The sequence below is a fragment of the Vicugna pacos genome, chromosome 29, assembly GCF_048564905.1.
Source record: "Vicugna pacos chromosome 29, VicPac4, whole genome shotgun sequence".
Classification (NCBI taxonomy): Eukaryota; Metazoa; Chordata; class Mammalia; order Artiodactyla; family Camelidae; genus Vicugna; species Vicugna pacos.
Genome location: NC_133015.1, coordinates 14,122,769 through 14,141,911, shown reverse-complemented (window position 1 = coordinate 14,141,911; position 19,143 = coordinate 14,122,769). Strand labels below are relative to the sequence as shown.

At 40.2% G+C, this 19,143-nt stretch overlaps 1 long non-coding RNA gene across 1 annotated transcript; it reads left to right on the top strand.

Annotated features, from left to right (window-relative positions):
- Positions 1 to 3,502: 3,502 nt before the first annotated feature.
- On the top strand, positions 3,503 to 18,815 carry LOC116286011 (uncharacterized). Its single transcript, XR_012065352.1, has 4 exons — positions 3,503 to 3,592; positions 10,415 to 10,541; positions 14,102 to 14,201; positions 18,701 to 18,815. It is a non-coding gene; the product is annotated as an uncharacterized lncRNA (long non-coding RNA).
- Positions 18,816 to 19,143: the final 328 nt, after the last annotated feature.

The window sequence follows — 19,143 nt, the reverse complement described above, 5'->3', positions numbered from 1 at the left end:
TGGGAGGTTCAGGTTATTTCATCTCGCTCTGGTGCAACATGTGGGGGTCAAGGCTCATTGACTCCGTATAGCTGAACCATATGAAACTACTGTTTTTATTGGTCAGAATGGTTGCATATCAGCGAATTCATATGCTGTAACTTATTAGATAATAGTGAACACCTATGCTTTCATTATTCATTAATTTAACAAGTATTTATTGGATCCCACCTTATATAAGAGGATGTAAAAAACCAACAGCTCTTCTAGAGCCCCTTGGCTTGAGACTTGCAAGCTCTTATTTCTTTTAAGACTGCTTAAGGAGTCAGAATTACTTAGTCTTTACATAAGAGTGATTAACTTGTACATATAATTTTCATCTTAACTTTCTCCTTAACATGAGAAAAATATTCCATGTTATAAAATTTTCATAACTCTATTTCAAGGGCTATAAAATACCCCTTTAAGTGGATAGTTTATTGGCCATTCCTGTATTTCGGGGACATTTAGGTAGTTGGCTTACTGTCTTTGTGCATGAAATGTTTTTCTGTTATTCAGGTTATTTCCCTAGGATAGAGTCCCCAAAGTGGAATTACTTGGTCAAAGGGTATGAACATACAAAAATCTCTTGGTACACGTCAACTGGAAATAGCTGTATTTTTAATACTGCTTGAAATATGAAGTTTGACTCCTCATCAGTCACAGGATATGTTAAAAACTGTTTAAAACGACTTGCTTGCATGGTGGTCCAAAACCATATGCAATGACAATGTCACAGTCTGGATAAAGGAAGAGGTTTGGAGTTGCTGGTATCGAGAGAACCACTAGCTTTTCTCAAAGGGAATGGCCTCTGAATAAGCTGATACCAAGAAGAAAGACCAAATTCCCAATGCATGCACGATTTCTTAAAGTTCTGTTTGTAATTATTTTGCCTTCAGGAAATGAGGGAAAAGGAGACCAAGTTTAAGCCTACATTTGGGGACTTTTCTAAAGAATACATTGCAATTTTCATTCCTTGGGAAAGAAGAAGTAAAAGACAGAGTAAGTGTAGGTTTAGATAGTGTGTTTTTGCTTAAAATATGTGATAAACCTGAGGGAACTTAGTATTGGGCGGTAATATCTATTAGAGCATATTTTAAAATTCCTGCATATTTACAGTAGTGTCTCTTAATCAGTAAGATAAAGCAATTGGACTAATGCTAACTAGACTCTAACTTTTGAGTCTGAGGAGAAAATAAGCTACTGAGGAATAAGTGTCTACATGTGATATAGCATTTGGTGAGAGGGGACCTCGAGGAAAGAGAATGGGACAACTGCCGGGTCAAGGTGTGGCTGCTGTGTGTGTCGGCCATCTTGCTTGTTCAGATGATGCTCTGAGACCAGCTTACCCTAGAATCCAGATATAGGGCCCAGCCGTGGCTCACATGGGATCATTAACATCCCATGGATCATAGCCATATCCAGAAAGGGAAAATGCTGGGACCATGAGAATATCCTGCTTTGGGGCCAGGGCAAAGCATCAGGGGGCAGGTCAGGGCCTCTCAGAGCCACTTCCATGGGAGGCAGTAGAGCATAGTGGTTTGGAGCATGGATCCAGACAGCTTAGGTTAGAAACTGGGTGCCACTCCTTGCTAGCTGTGTGACCTCAGATGAGTTCTTAACCTCTCTGTGCTTTAGTTTACTCATCTGTAAGATGGGGCTTATAATAGCCCCTGCCTCAGGGTGGCTATGAAGATTAAGTGAGTTAATACACAGTAAGTGCTTAGAATGGTCCTGGGCATTAGTAAGTGCTATGTGTATTTTTCCTCCCAGTAGATTAAAATAAACATCTAAAGAGGGTTACAGAAAGATTTTGGTTCACTAAATGGGTATATTTAACAAATTCACCTTTTACACACACAGTATGGTGACTGTAGGACAACTTCATCTGGGGATTAAGGCAAAAGTCTACATCCAGTGTGATGTGAGATGTGACAGATGGGCCTCCTGGTGCACCCCAGGCAAGGCCCTGGCGGTCAGGCCACTGCTTCCTTCCTTGATCACTATGCTGATTAATCAGCTGTCTTTTCCTTTTTAAAGAGTGCTTCCCTCAAGTGAAGCATTTGTTACGCTAGGGAGCAAATTTGGTATGGTGTCATTGCCTCCTCGACTTCCCCAGCTACCTCAGAGCAGCCATTTTGAGCAGAGAACATATCACTGAGGCTCCTGTGTTAGTGCCCCTGAGATCTGGACAGCTTCATGTGTGGAACATTGCTCTCAGGACCAGGGAGAAAGTCAAATTGGGACATTCATGGAAAATTCATGGTTCTCCTGGTGCCCTGACACTGGGTGGTTGAATAGCAGGTCAGATGCTAGTCAGAGGAAATAGTGCAGAACAAGACAAAGGGTTTCTTTTGTCTCTATTCTGATCAGAGGAAACCGAAGAATCTAAGACTTACAGGTCAGTACCAGCCATGCCACGCTTTGGAAGGCAATCTGGAGTAGCTATGCTTGAAAATGTCTAATTCTGAGTTAAATGTAGGAGATATTACAGATCCTTCATTGTAATTAGACATTTGAAAGGGCACTGTAGAACATTCATACCTGTCTACAAGATCTTTACTGAGGTCTAGAGGACCTCAAGTCATGGTCAGACTTGCAAAAATCCTTGTGCATTATGAAGAGTGGTGCCTGAAATACAGACCAAGGAACCCTAGGCATTTTCGATTTTCCAAAGACCAGATATTATAGAAAGGTGTGTTACTTCATTTCCAAAACACCATCTCACTTAAAGTTTCAACAAAGAATTGCTGTTGGCTTTAGGTCACTTGTATGTGCCTGTAGTAAAATTAAGACCATTTGCTGCTTTGAACAATTCCATTTAGCCATTATGGAAGCTGTTTTCATGGCTCTTCTCCCTCTTAAATAATCATTTTTTCTTGTTTCTCAGTATCAGTGTCTCAAAATAAAGCATCTAATTATGAGATGCTCAAAGCATCTTTGATCTTTTGTTTTTCTTTAATATATACTGATATATATATATAAAGTTTATAAACAACATTTATTTAAATTATGTTTTTTGACAGTAGATGGGCTCTCATAGACCTGAAAGATAAAATTACTTCAAAAATGACTTAGATTAAATGAAAATTTAACTGTCTGATTCCAGGGATGTTAGCTATGTGTGAAAATAAAGACTGCAACATGTGAATTCAAGTTCAAAGATTCATTAAAGTTCATGGCAAATCTCATTGGGAGTGAGTCAAATTGGAAAATATTGTTAAAACTATAGCCGAATGTGTATTTATACCTCTAGGGGTCACTTATTTGGAATTTTTTCTCATGCCATATACCTAGATTTTTATCTGTTCCAAGTGTGGTACTTAAGCTTACACGAAGCATGTTAAATCTCCTGCAAAGTGAATTTCTCCCTTGTCCCAGGGAGTGATTTCTCCCCTCACCTCACAGGTAGTTCTTTCAGCTGCTGAGATCACTCAGTTGGTGTGCTGCTTTGTGTCTGACAGGAGGGGTAATGAAACAGCCTCGGAGATAAAAACTAGTTGTTGAAGTTGCTGGAAAAGATTAAAGACAACCGGAGAATTTGCTGGAGCGGCATGAAAAATAAATTACCTGAGTGAGTAATGATTAATGAAGCCACTCTTAGGAACCAACTTAAACGGTTTGAGGGTGTTCTTAAATACTTCAAGGAGTGCTTCTCTTTTTTGGTTTGTGCACACAGGGACACATATTGTAACATTACTTAAAATGACTAATTTAGAAATAAAGGGTTTTTTAATTAGATGTTGAGAAATTGGAATATACTTTCTCACCACTGCATATTTCTGACTTCATTCCTTATGTCTTGCCAACGGCCTTTTGAAGTATGACACTTCCATGGTAATAGAAAGAATAATCTAATGTATTATCAAGAATTATCCTTGAGGATAATTTAATAGTTAAAATAAATTGGCACATATTAACAGCTTTCCTCCGTGGATTATGTTATTCACACAAGTAAGTGCAATCAGCCTGTTTTATCAACTGATCAACAAAACGTTTTTGTCACAGAAGAACGGGAGCAAAAACTCTGTAGGCTGGAAATATTCCAGCTTGAGCACATTCGTAGAATAACGGAATCCCTGAGACAAAAGCCATAGATTAATATCATCACTTTAAATTTTGGTGAGGGTGAAGAGAACAGAAAATGGCTAAATTTAAGTGTATTGATTGGTGTACATATACTTTCTAGATGGGGAGGGGGGAGCAAATAGAGTTTAGGAAAATAAAATACTTTTCCATTTCCAAACACTGTGTTTCATATTAAAGTAATTTATCAAGAAGCTGTAAGTTATAAATCTTGAGCTTATGACTACAGCAAGGGCCTCAGCTTGAACCCAAGCTACATACACCCTGAGATTCCAGCAGATCTGAAAGGCTTGTCATGTGCTTGTCTGGGGACTATTTGAAAAAAGTCCAAGAAGCCTCCTAAGAAGGGTGAGTCATCCTAAGGCAGAGGAAAGGTTGGAGGACCAAGCCTGTATGAAGTGGGGCGGGGGCGGTTCTGCATGGGCGTCTCAGCTTTGTCTTCTGTGTGCCACGGTTTTTCCTGGGGATGATGCCAGATCCCAGTGGAGAAGACTCACAGTGAAACCAGTAAGAGAGATTTTCCTCTTCTTTACTAAAATGTCTGAGATGCTAGGGAACATAATGCCGCGCCACTTTTGGGAGCAAGTAGCAGAGTGTGGAGGAAGCGGGGGGCCTCCGTATGGAGCTGAGTGGGTTGCCTGCAGTGCGCAGCTCAGGGTAGGGGTTGGCGGGGCGTGATCACCTGCAGAATCACAGGCAAGGGTCTCAGGAGAGGTATTCTCTCCACTTCAGCAGAGAGGCCTTGGGTAGGGGTGACATCAGGAATGCTTGAGTCTGCTACTACTTTGGCAAGATGCAGCGTTGATGGAGGACATGCCTCGGGGCATGGCTGGCTTGGGAGGTTGGCGTGGCTTTGGAGAGTTCATAGTCTCAAGCCCAGTAGGAGGCGTCACTTCTCCCAGTAACAGGAGAAGCCGTAGGAGGAATGCTGAGTGGGAGCTGGGAGGAGTCCGGATTTCCAACCTACTGAAGCTGTCCAGCAGGGGCTCCCAGACTGGTGGGGGAAGTCAGACTTGTGGGGAGAGAGTAAAACTAAAGGAGTAACAGTGTTTCGTGGCTTGTACTCTTACATGTACCCCTCCAAACTCATGTAGCTTCTGGAAAAGTGGGTGTTCTATACTATATTCATTATATATTTCTGAAAGTACAAACCAAGAACTCATCATTTGGTAACAAAGAATAGAATTGGCACTGTTTATTGAATGGCTATTAAGAGTTAGGAAATATCAATGTCCCCTTAAATGGAGGTGCGGATATCATCGTGAGGGTTCTTCTTGAAGGCCGAGGTGGTGGTGCAGGGACAGCTGAGATTCTCTAGGCAACCAAAGAGGCCCTTCTTTGTATGGATAGTATTTCAGACAGCTGTGTCCCTTCTGTTCACCCATTTCTGCTGTGTGTGGCCACCTCACTTCCACTTAGATTGCTTTCCAAATCGGAGACTTAACTAGCTCTCAGAGTTAGTGTGTGTCATTCCTTCCTTCTAATCTGTAACCCTCTGGAATGATTCAGTGAGCATCATTATACCCATCTGATAGATGGCAAACCTGAGGTTCATAAGAGTCAAATAAATTGCTAAAGTGGGCAGAAAATAGAGATAGAATCTTCATGCAAGCCCAGATCCATGTCTTCTTACAACCAACGATCTGTAAGATGTTCTCTTAGAACAAACTACTGCATTGTAAGTAGGGGTAAAAGACCTTACACATTAAAGATTCACTGTTTAGTGCAATTATCTCATTAAATGGTAGAAAATACCGATAGTGTTTTCTCCGATATAGCAAATGTAACTCAGAGGAGGAACAACCACATAACTCAGTTATTAATCTTATTCTCCAATTTGGCAAATCTTTAAGCTGTGATTGAGTCCCTTGACTCATCCTTGTATCTAACCTTGTGTAATAGCTATAATGACAACTCTTTGTTTCTGAACAAGAACAATGGGCTCTAATTGAGGGCTGTTTCTTTAAGAAGCAAGACCACATGGGAGGTACCATAAATATGGAGAAATATGAACCCAAGTTTGGTTTCTTGCTATGTCTATCTATTAGGATAATTGCTTTGTCCTTGGTTTTATCTATATACAAACAAATGGAAAAACTTTATAAGAATTGTATATGAGTATTGTCTGTTGTGCAAACACATCATTAACAAAGTTGTGGGAAAGAAGATTGGGTAAGAATAGAGAGTGATTCATAGTTGGCTTGGAAAAGCTAGAGGTCTAGCACAGAACCAAATACTGCCCTATCTGGTTATTTAGCTGTCATGTGTGTGATCTTTACTGTCTAATTAAATTATACCCTCCTGAAGGCAAAGGCCATCACTTATTCTCTGGTTGTACTCTCTGTAGTGCCCTAGTGCAGGGGCAGGCAGAGAAGACAGCCACAAAATTGTTTCTCTATTAAAATGCAACCTTACAACTAACTTGGATCTCAATTCCTGCAAAGGCGTATGTTCTAAAACCACCTCCTCTGCATCCATTTTATTTGACCTCCAAAGTGACTGTGTGCAAGAAACAAAGTTACTCTCTTAACCTGCAAGACCCAGACCAAGTGTCAACTTTTCTAGGAAGCCTTGCCAGGCTCCTCACTGGGGGCTAGTGCATTCTTTCTGTGTTCAGTACATACTGAATGTGAGTCATTAATCTCATCTTTTAAAAATTGATTTGTCTATTTTCCCTTGGGGCCCATGAACTCCTTTCAAAGGCAAGGATCACATTTTTCTCTGCACCCACAGCGCGTCCCCCAAGTCCCCACTGTGTGATAGGTGCTCAGTAAGCATGTGTGTGAATGGCTGGTCCTCGGAGTTCTTTTTTAAATGATGACTCATTTGCATGTGAAAATATACTCATTTGCATATGGAAACATTTATCTTTAAGTGGCCAAACCAGCTGTATCCTAATTAGGAATCGCTAAAAGTTATTAGCTTTGATAAAATGTGAGACAGCTCTTAAAGTGGGAAACATAGAAATTAAATCCAGGTCTTCAGTACCACCACATTACTGGGATATCACATAGTCCCATGACTGCCAGCTTCTTCCCTTCTAGGAGGTAGTGGGAAAAGCTCATGTTCTGTGTGAATGGGAATGACTGAAAAAAATGAGAAGTCAACCATTCTCTCCGTGACGTGTAAATATGACATTACTTATTTGAGTCTTATCTGCAGCTGCTGTGTAGAAGGACTGTTGCTGTTTGACTTCTTTTTATACCTAGCTTGAGTAATAAGACTACTTGAACAAATGCATTTCTTCTCTCCCACCCTCTAGTCCAGCAGGCTGGTCTCTCCGCATCTGTGGTTTTCCATTGGTTGCGTGCCACACGGCTTAAGGCTGAACCTCCCTGAGTCCTTGAAATGTTGAATTTCTCTTCTTCATTTTTAAGATAATAGAAATGTATCTATTAATAATACAAACATTAAGACATAATATTTTCCATACAGTTATTTACTTATTTATAAAGGTGGCTTCCAATAGGTCCATTGTTTGATTCTGTTAACAGTTACGAGATGTTTGATAATGACATTATCCTGGCTCTGTTCTCAGGTATCTGAATGTTACCTTTAAATTGCCAAAATGGTTTCCTGAATTTGTACACAGTTCTAGCCCTTGGCCTATAAATCACAATACTGCCATTCCATTTTGGTTCTTGGTGTAAGTAAAATGTGTGTTTCTGTGTCCATATCCTGTGCATTGAGGGAAGAGATTTTTCTTCTCCATTTATAATGGCTAATAATCATAATTGCTAGTATTTTTCTGAAGTTGGGCAATGGGATACATGATAAAGAGTTGTGCTGGTGCCGCTTGCTGTAACCAAGTTTATGAGTTATAACTCTTACTCCAAATGAAATACAATTTTATTTGAGGTAGATCTGCAAGTGGGAGAATGACTATTAATTCTGCAATTCCAAAATAACTAATGTACTTGGTTTGAAGCCAGGTACACTGTGAGTTCTGGATTTAAGTGCTCTTGTGGGAAATACAGAGAGAGACTTTAACATATGGATTCTCAGAAGAAAATGCAACTGTTCCATACAAGAAATATTGAGTTATTCTTAGTACTTTTTAATGTGTGGTTGACTCTGTATTTTTGAGTGGTGCCATTTTTAACACTTGGCAATGCAAGCCAAAGATCTTCATTTCCTGGGGTAATTTTAATAACTCACCCATTCATACAGCAAGCATTTAGTGAGGATTGATGGTATAGCCCTGTACTTGATTTGATGAGAAATACAAGGAAAGTGGAGGCAAGATCTGTCTTCACTGGATTTATAATATTGTTGGAAAATAAAAAAGATAAATGTGTATGCATGTATCTATATAGATAGGTACACATAAGTATGTACACACACACACACACACACACGACAGGTAGAAAGCAAAATGGAACTTCATGATAATGTATTAAAAAATTCACATTGACTCCCCTCTCTGCTGTGATCCAGGCAGAGGTTTTGGAACACCTGCCTTTGAGAAAGCTCATCATCGGATAGAGGGATGGGTGGGCCAGATGGATGGGGTGATAATCAAAGGATGAGCCAACTGCCTTGTGAGAACACTGTTGACATGGCTGTAAGTTCTGCCCGTGAGAGCGGAGGGAGGCTTCAGAGAAGAAGGGGAGTTTGAGTATGTTCTTGGAAGAAAGTGTAATCACACTGGGTTTTGTGTACATACGCACTGAGAGAGGGCAGAGAAGAACAGAGGTGCCTGTGAGGTCACAAAGCCTCCTTTGACAACTGAGTTACATCTTGCAAGAAGTTTACATAGCACAAGGGTAAATATTTATAATTTATAGTGTTTGGTATATGCATGTCAAAGAAAGAAAAGTGGGAAGAGAGCTCAGGCAAGAAAACCCTCACAGGCAAAGGTGGAAGAGGGGTAACCAGTTACACGTAAGGAGAGTGGTCCACTGAAATGGAAGACCTTTCACTAAAAAGAGACCAAATTAGGTGGATTTAGGGATAAACAGTATCTGACTGAGGGCTTGGGTCAAACGAGAAACGAAAGCTGTTTAAAAAAATACAAAACATGATGCAGGTGCAGGTTATTCCAGAATATTGGTTAAACACAGACTGGCTTCGAATCACGGCTCCATCCATTACCGTCTGGCTGTGTGATCTTGGGCAAATTATTTATTGTCTCTGTGCCTTAGTGTCCTCATCTATAAAAAAGAGGAAGTACTAGTTTTTACCTCACAAGGTTGGCATGAGTATTCAATGAGTCAATATTTTTAAAAGTTTAGAACAAACCCAGCACATTGAGATAATATATGTATATATGTAACATATATAAAAGGATATACACTAGGTAGTAGAAAACTAGCATGGCTTCTTAAGCAGTGGGTGTTAAAATAAAATGGTGTGTCCTGATACACAGGGCATAGGGAGGGAAGTTCTGGAGGCTGGCCGATGAGATGGGGCAGATTCCAGGGATGTTTGGATGAAGACAGTGAGGGCTTGGAGCAGAGTAGAGAAAAACTAAGAGGTTTGAATAGAAGATTATTTATTTTTTTGGAAGGGTATGTGTATAAGTTTTTACTGAATTATAGTCAATTTACAATGTTGTGTCAATTTCTGGTGACCAGCATAATGCTTCAGTCATACGTGAACATACATATATTTGTCTTCATAGTCTTTTTCACTGTAAGTTACTACAGAATATTGAATATAGTTCCCTGTGCTATAGAGTATGAACTTGTTGTTTATCAGATTTTGTGAGAATCGTCTTATATTTGAAAGCAAGAAACACTGCCAGAGTTCAGTAGGTGTTCTGTGCAATTCAGTGGGTTTGTAGATGCAATTCTTGGTGTATTTGTGGGCGAGGGTGAGCTGTTAGTCTCTTTACTCGCCATCTTGGCACCGCCCCCCAGAAGACATATTTCAAAGAAAGAAAGAACCGTTAGAACTTGTGGGATTGGGGTGGGTGTGAGGATGTGAGAAGTTGTAGCCAAAGATGACTCTAATGTTGAGGCTTTGAGAAGCTGGGAAGAGCCGGGGAGGGGGCATGGACAACAAATGAGAGAGTTATGCATGAATGGACCTCAAAGCTCTGTAAATGAAATCTACAGCACTTAGCCTGAATGTGCTCAAATAATAATAATCATTAGCTAGAATTTCATCTTCCTTTGTGCTTTTCTGCAATTCTTTTGCCATCTGTTCTGGGAACAATTCAGGATGTCAGTGCTCTTTGAACAGAAAGCAAATTCTAAAAGAAGAGATTTCTGATTTAAAAACATGGACTTTCCAAGCATTTATTAAATTATAAAATAAGACAAAGATAAGGAAAAACTTAACTTTCCAATCCCTTGGAATTTTACAGAATGAAGTTGAAAACTTATTTCAGTTGGGAATAGAAAAAACACAAACAATGAAGCGCAATAAAACAAAACAAAAACTCGGTTAAGAAATGACCCTGAGGCAAAGTCTTAAATCTTAAAGGTCAACAGGTCGGTATACTTTAAAAACTGTAATTATAGCTCTTAATTCTTCCCCGGGCTTACTGTGTCATGTTAAGGTTATTCACTCCCATATACCATAGCCCATAATGTCACTGGAGGTATCCTTATGGCTTCTCCAGGTATTAAAGGAGCTTGATATGTTTTTGTTTCATTAATCTTTTCTCAGAGGCCAGTGATGAGTTCATCTGACTCTTTTCCATCAAGTTGAAAATTCTTTTCAATTAAAAACTCATCTCTACAGATGGTATTAGCATTAGGAGAGGCCTGTTCTGTCTAAAATAACAAATATTGAGATACTTCAGGAATTGCTCTATAAATCTTTGGAAGTAGAATCAACTAAAAGGTTCAGTTGTGTGTGTGTGTGTGTGTGTGTGTGTGTGTTTTGTTTTGTTTTATTTTGTTTTAAGTGAGTAAAAGTTGAACTGATGAGAATTTGGCCCATATGCTTTATTTATTATTGCTCAAATGGATCAGTTTTATCCCAGTGCTTGGACAATTTTGTTGCACGTTAATGTGAAATATTGTGAATATTTTAACTGAACTATCAACTATGAAATACTTTATCCAAAACATTATGATTACAAAGGCAATAAGAGAAACAGTTTAAACCAGGAGAGAATGCTCTGTTAAAGAGGATTAGAGAGACCATTTATTGAATAGTATGGATTTCTTCCAAGCCCCTGTGTGCAGAAAGCATGCAATGCGTGAATAATTCATCTAGAAATTCTATCGTGAAGTTGTATCAGTTTCCACAGTAAAACCTGGCCACAGAGGAGGAAAATACATCAACATCTGTGACAAGCTCTATGAAGAGACAGTGGCAAAGCCTTTCAGGCACCAGGAGCAAAGCAAAATATAATAAATTCACTTAAGTGTCAAATTTGTGTCGGCTGAATAATGACACCATATGTCTGGGCTGCTATGTCACCATAGGCTGCTCTGAAAAAACACATGGCTTTATGGAAACGGCTGTCAGCCTGGGGAAGAAACCTTGCTGGCTACTGCCCTTCTATCAAAGAAAACACAGGCCATCCAATAAATGCAGCTCTGATGATCAGAAATGACTGGTGTTTGGTTTGGTCTGGTTTGAACTAATTGGCCAGCATCTAGAGAGAGCCTGCTGTTTAGATTAGGGCATGAACAGTTAGAGCCTGTTTTGGGTGTGTTCCTTTAAATCTCCAAGTGAGGGGGAGCAAGGTTTTCAAACTCATCAGTTGGCCTTTTCTGCATGGGTCTTAATGATACACCTGTCTTCATCTAGCTCTTAGCAACTCCCTTCATGGTATTTTATAGGCGTTGTCTCACCAATCCTTACAGCATCCTCAGGAGGCGTCAAGGACTCAGATTTATTTTCTTCCAGGGCAAACCGAGGCACAGAAAGGTTACGGTCACATTAGCCCTTAGGACGCATGATTCTGGGGACGACTCAACCTTCTTTACTCCAGTTGGTCAGCATTTGACCAGGCGTGCCAGACACACTTTATGGGAAGGAGGATTTGTCCTTCTCTCCTGGGCTGCTGCCTCCTTCTCCTGGCGTGCACAGTGCTGGCCAGGTGCCCACTTCAAGGCTGCTTCTCCACTCCAAAGGCTCTGCGCCTGGGTCAGCAGCCGTGTGAGTGGGATTCCACAGTTGTCGTTGGGAAGCTGTTACCAGAGTTTTCCTGCTTGGACACAGAGACTCCATTGCATGGTGATTACGTCCTGGGTAACTGCTCTGAACAGCCTGGAGCTCTGCAGGGTACACGGTCCCCCCGCACACTGGAATCGGCAGCCCCGTGTCAGCTGCACGCCTCCTGCATTGTCTGGACCTTGGTTTCCATCACAGTTAGTCCAGTGGTACTTATAGTAGATTGTGGCCAAGATAAGCATTTGGAATGGTTTATACTTAATTTTATTCATAAGGGCAGAGGCAGGACCAAGAAAATTGTGTGACTCAATCTGATATAAGGAAATCTACTTTATATATATATATATGAGTTTTCCACATAAGAGCCTTTCCCCCCAAAGAATTTAAAGTTAAAAACTTTTAAACAATGCACTCAGCAAAAGGCTGCATATCTCAGTCACTTAGAGAGTCTTCCTGTGTGTGTGTGTGTGTTTGTATGTGTGTGTGTGTGTGACTGATTCACTGGATCCAGAGCACAGCCTGGGATTTTAATAAGCCCTCCCCTGTGAGTCTGATGTGAAGTCAGTGATGCCTCAGAGGGCTGCACATGCCTCAGTTCCTCTAGCCCTGCCGCTCAGGAGTATAAAACATCAAGGGCAAAGTGAAACAGATAAAAAAGATTTGTGGTTTCCTGACCAGACAGAGGTGTTTCCCATTCAGCAGTGTAATGTCAAGAAATGGAGAGGATATTCTAAATGCAGCAGTTCAGGCTGAATCTGAAAAATGGACTTTAAGGCATGTAAAGGAAGCCTGTGGAGCAAGCACAGTGAGAACTTGCGATGGATTTCTGCACCCCATCACTATCCTAGTTCCCCATCCCTAGTTGTTTGTGATAGTAACCCAGTTCTCTGTCGACTGCTTTTCCTTTCTTGAAATCAAAGGACAGAGGGTATGCAGAGAAATGATGGCCACAAATTCAGAAAGTATATATTTCTCCATCTCCTTGAGCTTGGGCTGAACCTGTGACTGATTTAATCAACAAAACCATCAGAAGTGATGCCATGTCCATTCTCAGCCCACATCTTTGAAAGGACTGGCTGCCTATGCTTCTCCTCTCTTACCTCCTTAGCTCAGGTGTTGCTCCCTCTTGAAACCCTACTGCCATCCGGATGTGTAGCCCAGATCAGAGGAAGAGGCTGCATCCAAACATTTTGTTCAACATTCTTACCAAGCTCATGGCCAAGAACCAATATTCACTCTTGGCAATGAGAGTGAACCATCTTGGGAGTTCTAGCCCAGTTGAGCCCCAGATAACTGCACCCTCCATCAGCATCACGTGGAGCAGAAGTACCGCCCAACTGAGCTCGGTCAACTCATACAGTCTCAAGAATTAACACAACAGTGGGTGTTTTATGCCCACTAAGTTTTGGGGTGGTTTGTTACACAGCAACAAATAATTGAAACAAAGTGTATTTTCCAGTCCATGGCATTCTGAAGGCGAAGATTTGGATCACAACTACAATTTCAATGTAGTACTTTGGCTGTACCTTCACCTACTTTGTGGTAACTACATTCCCATCATGTTCTTCCCACATAATTTCTCTAAGTGATATCCAGAACATACAATATGTGGACCAGTCCTTTTGGCCACTATTTGATATTGGCTATTTTATTTTTATTATTTATTTATTTAAAATTTTTTTAACATTTTTTATTGATTTAAAATCATTTTACAATGTTGTGTCAAATTCCAGTGTAGAGCACAATTTTTCAGTTACACATGAACATATGTATATATTCATTGTCACATTTTTTTCTCTGTGAGCTACCATAAGATCTTGTGTATATTTCTCTGTGCTATACAGTATAATCTTGTTTATCTATTCTACATTTGATATTTGCTATTTTAAAATTCTCACTTGGGTGACATCTCTGCTCTTAGGTGATGTCTTGTTTGCCGAGTAGGAGCCCGGCCCCCAGTGTCTCTGAAGCTGCACTGCTGTTGACCATGATGGCTGTTGAAGATGACCGTGGGCCTGAAGGTGAGGGCCCTGGGATCTGAATCAAAGTGCCATCTCTGTTACTATTGCAGCTACTGGTGCCACTGGAGCTTTGGGAAATACTTCATTATTATAATTAGCAACCTAAGTGGCTATATATTTATAGTAAATAACTGTTTCTTTCAATTGAACTAAAGAGTTAAGGTGTACTGCTTAGATAATTCTTCCTCTTCCTCTCCCTCTCCCTCCCCCACTTCTTCTTCACGCAAATATTCTAAATTAAGAACCCTGGATCAATGTTGCCATAGTTGAAACATTTAGCCTACAAAGAGATGACCAATCAAATTGTTTTAATAGGGTCCAGGTGGGGAGGCTTCTAATCAGGTTTTCCTCAGCAGGAATTCCTGCTTTATTTATGTGAGCTAAAAGTATTTGACTAATTTTTTATTCTTTAAATAATATGAGTAGAAGATGAAATATTGTTCTCTTTAAACACTAATGATATCTTTAACAACATCACAGCCTAAAAAATAGGAAATATTTAAAAAACAAAGATTGGAAATCCAGAGAACAGATTTTTGTCTCTAATCCACTAATTTGGTAGATGTTTGGTATCACATTTATTACACCAATATCTTGGGATTATTTCTGGGAAATAGTTGTGTGTACTTCCTTTTTTTTCTGTTCTATAGGACTGAAGTTGAAGCAGATGGAAAATATTTAAAGTAAAAGATCATTGTTTGAAAATATGAGGATACATACAAATTTAGTGAGATGGGAAATGAGAGAATAAGAGGAAATAAACACAAAGCAGGAGGGTATCAAGGTAGAATTGTCTTCTGAGCATATGTTATAGAGCAGCTCAATTCTCTTGAATGTGGTTTTGGAAAATTGGAGGGAAGGAGAAAGTCCATGTTTCCTGGGCATCAGGGCATCAAGAGATTAATGGGAAATTGAAGGGGACCTTCATGCCTGAAACAGAACTCTCTTTGATGTTCTCCTTTGAGATCCTTAGAGAAATAAGATCAGAAAAGGATTCTACTAACTGATTAGGCTACTTCCTACAGTAATATGGTGATTGGACAATGATTAATCCCCTGTGACACTGATGCATTTCCAGTGTCAAGAAACATCTTAGAAAAATGGAAACATCAGAAAGAACTGGAAAAATGGATGCTTTCCATACTATTTTACCTGCCCCCCCAAAGATTTAAGGGGTCCCTTTTCAGAAAGCTAAATACTAATGTTGGAGAATTATTGTTAAATATTTCTAAAAGCAGATTGAGTTCCTTTGAGTCATGTTAGGCTTGGTGGTTTTCACAGCAGAGTATGAATAGGTCCTTGCTTAGTTAACTCGGCTGTTTTTCCTCATAATGAACATCTGGTTAAATTCTTATATACAAATGTGAAGGAATTCTGTTTTTTGGAGGTACAGTTCTAGGAGTCCATGTGACACTTGGAACTCTCTTTAACCTGCCAAAAGATGCTCTGATAACTTTCAAATTTTGAGACTCACTTTGTCAGACACGTTGGCAGGAGGCTTTTATTTGAGGAGTAAACCTTTTAGAAGTAGGACCCCTTGGCCAATTTGGAAGATTTTGAATTTTTGTTGGAACAATGAAGTTGAGTTCTAAACCCTTTCACCACATGTTATAAATATTAACAGTGAAGGTAATGTGGGTGGTGGAGATTTTTTTTTTTTGAAATGGGGATTTCAATATTGGCTGAGATGATAATAAAGTCATTCACTGAGAAACAGAACAGGAGGTTGTTCTAATTTTATATTTGCCCGTTTTTCATGAAGGGGAAGGGAACAAGAAACAGCTTTAGCATAGTAATCAAATTTACAGGGTCAATACTAATGGATATAATGGGTTAGGCCAAATTACACAAGTTTTTATAGTTTGAAATTTTGAGGAAGCACTTTCCTTAGTAGTTAAGAAGGCAGGCTCTATGGGGCTTAAGCCCTAGCCCTGACCCTTACAAGCTACGTGAGCTTGAGCCGTACCGAACTTAAACAACTTGCCTTATTTTCTCACCCTTGTGCCTGCTAGGGTTAATAATTGGACCTAACTCATGAAATAGTTGTGAAGATTTATTTTAGTTCTTGGTATGATAGCTGGAGTGAAGCACTAAATGCTCAATAAATATCAGATGTTGCTCTTACTAAACAGAAAAAATTGCCCGTGAACACAGGAAGAAAAAGAAAAAGAATTTCTTGCTAGCGTTTCCTGGTGTCTTTCAGATATGAGGAAAGAGAGTGGGCGAATTGAGAGAATTTCCACAATGATGCACATGAGTTTAAGGAATTATTCCTTACATAAGCGTCTTACTTGCAATGCTTAATATGTTGGCTTTAATGGTATTAATTCTTTTGGTACCCTTCCTTAAACACATACTGAGCTAGAACGCTTCTTCTGCCTTGCTGGACATGGAAGATCTCTAGCATCCCCTTCATTTTATTATTGAACCACAATTATGCTTCCATAAAACCAGCCAAGCAGCAGAGGCAAGACACTGGAGCCATATGGGAGCATGGCACACAGCAGAATGCAGTTCCAAATTTGGAAGCAAGGTCAGAAAATGTCACTTCTGAAGGTGAATATCAGAAGAGAAAACATTATAGATTAATTTGTCATCTTCTCAACTGCAGAAGTAAGCCCTCTGGTTGGAGTCTAATTTGTGTGTTGCCCACAAAGCTATTTTGTTTCCAGATTTTTATATTGGAAATGCACAGTGCCTCACAAATTCAGTCAAAGGCCCTGGACCTTTTCCCTGGCCCTGTCAAAGTTATTGGGTTCTTTTGTTATTTTTTTTTTCAGAAAAAGAATGTTATAATTTACTCAATCACATTTTTAAAGGGATTATCGCCTTATTGTTTAGGATGGTAGTGATTTACCTAAATTCTAGAAAAATATTAGGAGACTAGTTTATCGGAGGGTCAGCACTGACCAAAAATTGTCCTCCTGTCCTCTTTGAGAACTGTTCCTAGAAATGGATTGGGTAGCACAGCTTGTCACCCCTTGGTGGTAGTTCCTGTGAGCATCACCCAGTGCCTTTTAAATGTAATTTAGATTCCTATGTGACTTTTCCTCTAGAGGAAATAATGACCTGATTACACTCAAAGGCCACTCTGAGCCTTTGGGAGTTATATTTATCACTGTGAATTAATACTTTGGTGTTTTGAATCAGTCTTATAGGTATTTGGCTCATGTCAATATCCGGAAGCCAGTCACCCTCAGTTAATAGAAAAAAACCCAAAACACAATACATTGCAGAGCTGGACCTAGCAGAGGCTGCAGTGGACCTTTTCAAGATGCAGCCACGCAGGGCCAGTCTAGGGCAGTCAGCATCCCTGCTGACCTTGCTCACCTGCAACCCTGCAGCGAGGACCTCGAAGGTCAGGGAAATCTAGCCTCCCTTTCTTCCAGCCTCCATCTACAGAAACATATATTACCACACTCCCGTGAGGCTAGGCAGTGTTCTGATTTTTCATAAATTGGCAGAGGGTGGGAAGAAAGTAATTCAATTGACTAAGGAATTAGTGAGAATAACAGCTGAGATCCTGTGAGGTTTCCTAATCTCAGCTCCAATTATGATATCACCGGCACAGCGTCGGAGAAGACGCTCGATTTGTGCTGCATTTTCTTGGCCTGGATCTAATTCTACTAAAAACTGAAGGTGAGATTTTATTTCTTACATCTCAAATTCTTGGCAAATATCCAGAGAAGTACAGGATCAAAAAGTAGTGTTTGTTTAAAGTCTGTCTTGTTCAGTGGGGTAATAATAAGGCTGACGGCTGAGGAAATGTGTCTGAGAACTACAGAAAGGTGAATGCATATAATCAAAATATGGCTAATATTTAAACTCGCCCTCAAGTCCACCCGTGACATTGGTTCCTGATACATCTTGGATCTTGATGTGGTTATAAAAACTCATCCTGAGAAGTAAACTCCTCCCAAAGTCGTTAGGGCCCAGATAATAAAAAGTTTTAATTAGACATATCCTGTTTGTTCTCATAAAATCTAAAGAAAATATTAACTATTTTTGCCTGTCCTGTTTAGTTTATGGAGAAATTGTGTTCAAGGAAATCCATATGCCTTTTGAGAACCAGTTTGAGATGGGGAATACTTTTCCTGGCTTTATAAAAAAAAAAGTGCCAACCCAAACATAGCCGTGGCTGACAGCCGCTGCCCTCTGCTTTACCTGTGGGAAGTGGCGCAAACCCCAGGAGCCTGCGCACAGAATGCCCCAGGCACCAAACCTGCAGTCTTAGAAGCCACTAACAAGGTTATTTCTTCTCGCTGACACTTCGCCAGGAACATAAAGAAGATGGGCTACCTCTTAAACTCCTGGCTACCTCTGCTCCCCCTGCAGTCACAAGTTCTTTGTTTATCTTTTCTTTTGGAACCCTGGGAAAAGTATATCAAAGTGACTGGATTTGCCAAAATTTGTGCACTTAGCAGCTGGCGCTGTGACAAACGCCTGCAGAGAAGAGAAAAGATTCCTGTGTTTCTGAGTGTTATTTTCTCCCTTGAGAGGTTTCCAGAGACTTGAAAGGAGGGCCGTGCCGAGGAACTGATTAAATTTGCTCGTATGGAAATTGAAAGTCGGTGTGAACAACCCGCTCTCTCTGCCTCTGCTCCCGGCCCAGCTGCCCAGGTAACCAGGGCTCCTTATCACAGAGACGAGGGCTGGAAAATGCCAGCGCAGCCCCCGTCCCCTAATACCTGGCAAGCGGAGGGCTGTTCCCTGTGGTCTCCATTGTTTAGTCTGGTTGAATTTTAAAACATGCTTCAGGAAGACAGTGGTCCAGATTTCCTTGGGGAGTTCTCTTCATAGATGAAAACTTGTTCGGCTAATAAGTTGAAGATTTCTTTTGCTTCAGCTCATCCTATTATTTTGAGACAGTCTTGCCTCTTCTGTGCTTTGTGGTCTTAGGAAATTATTCAGTTCTCCAGTTTCTCCACATCTGAAGAGGGGG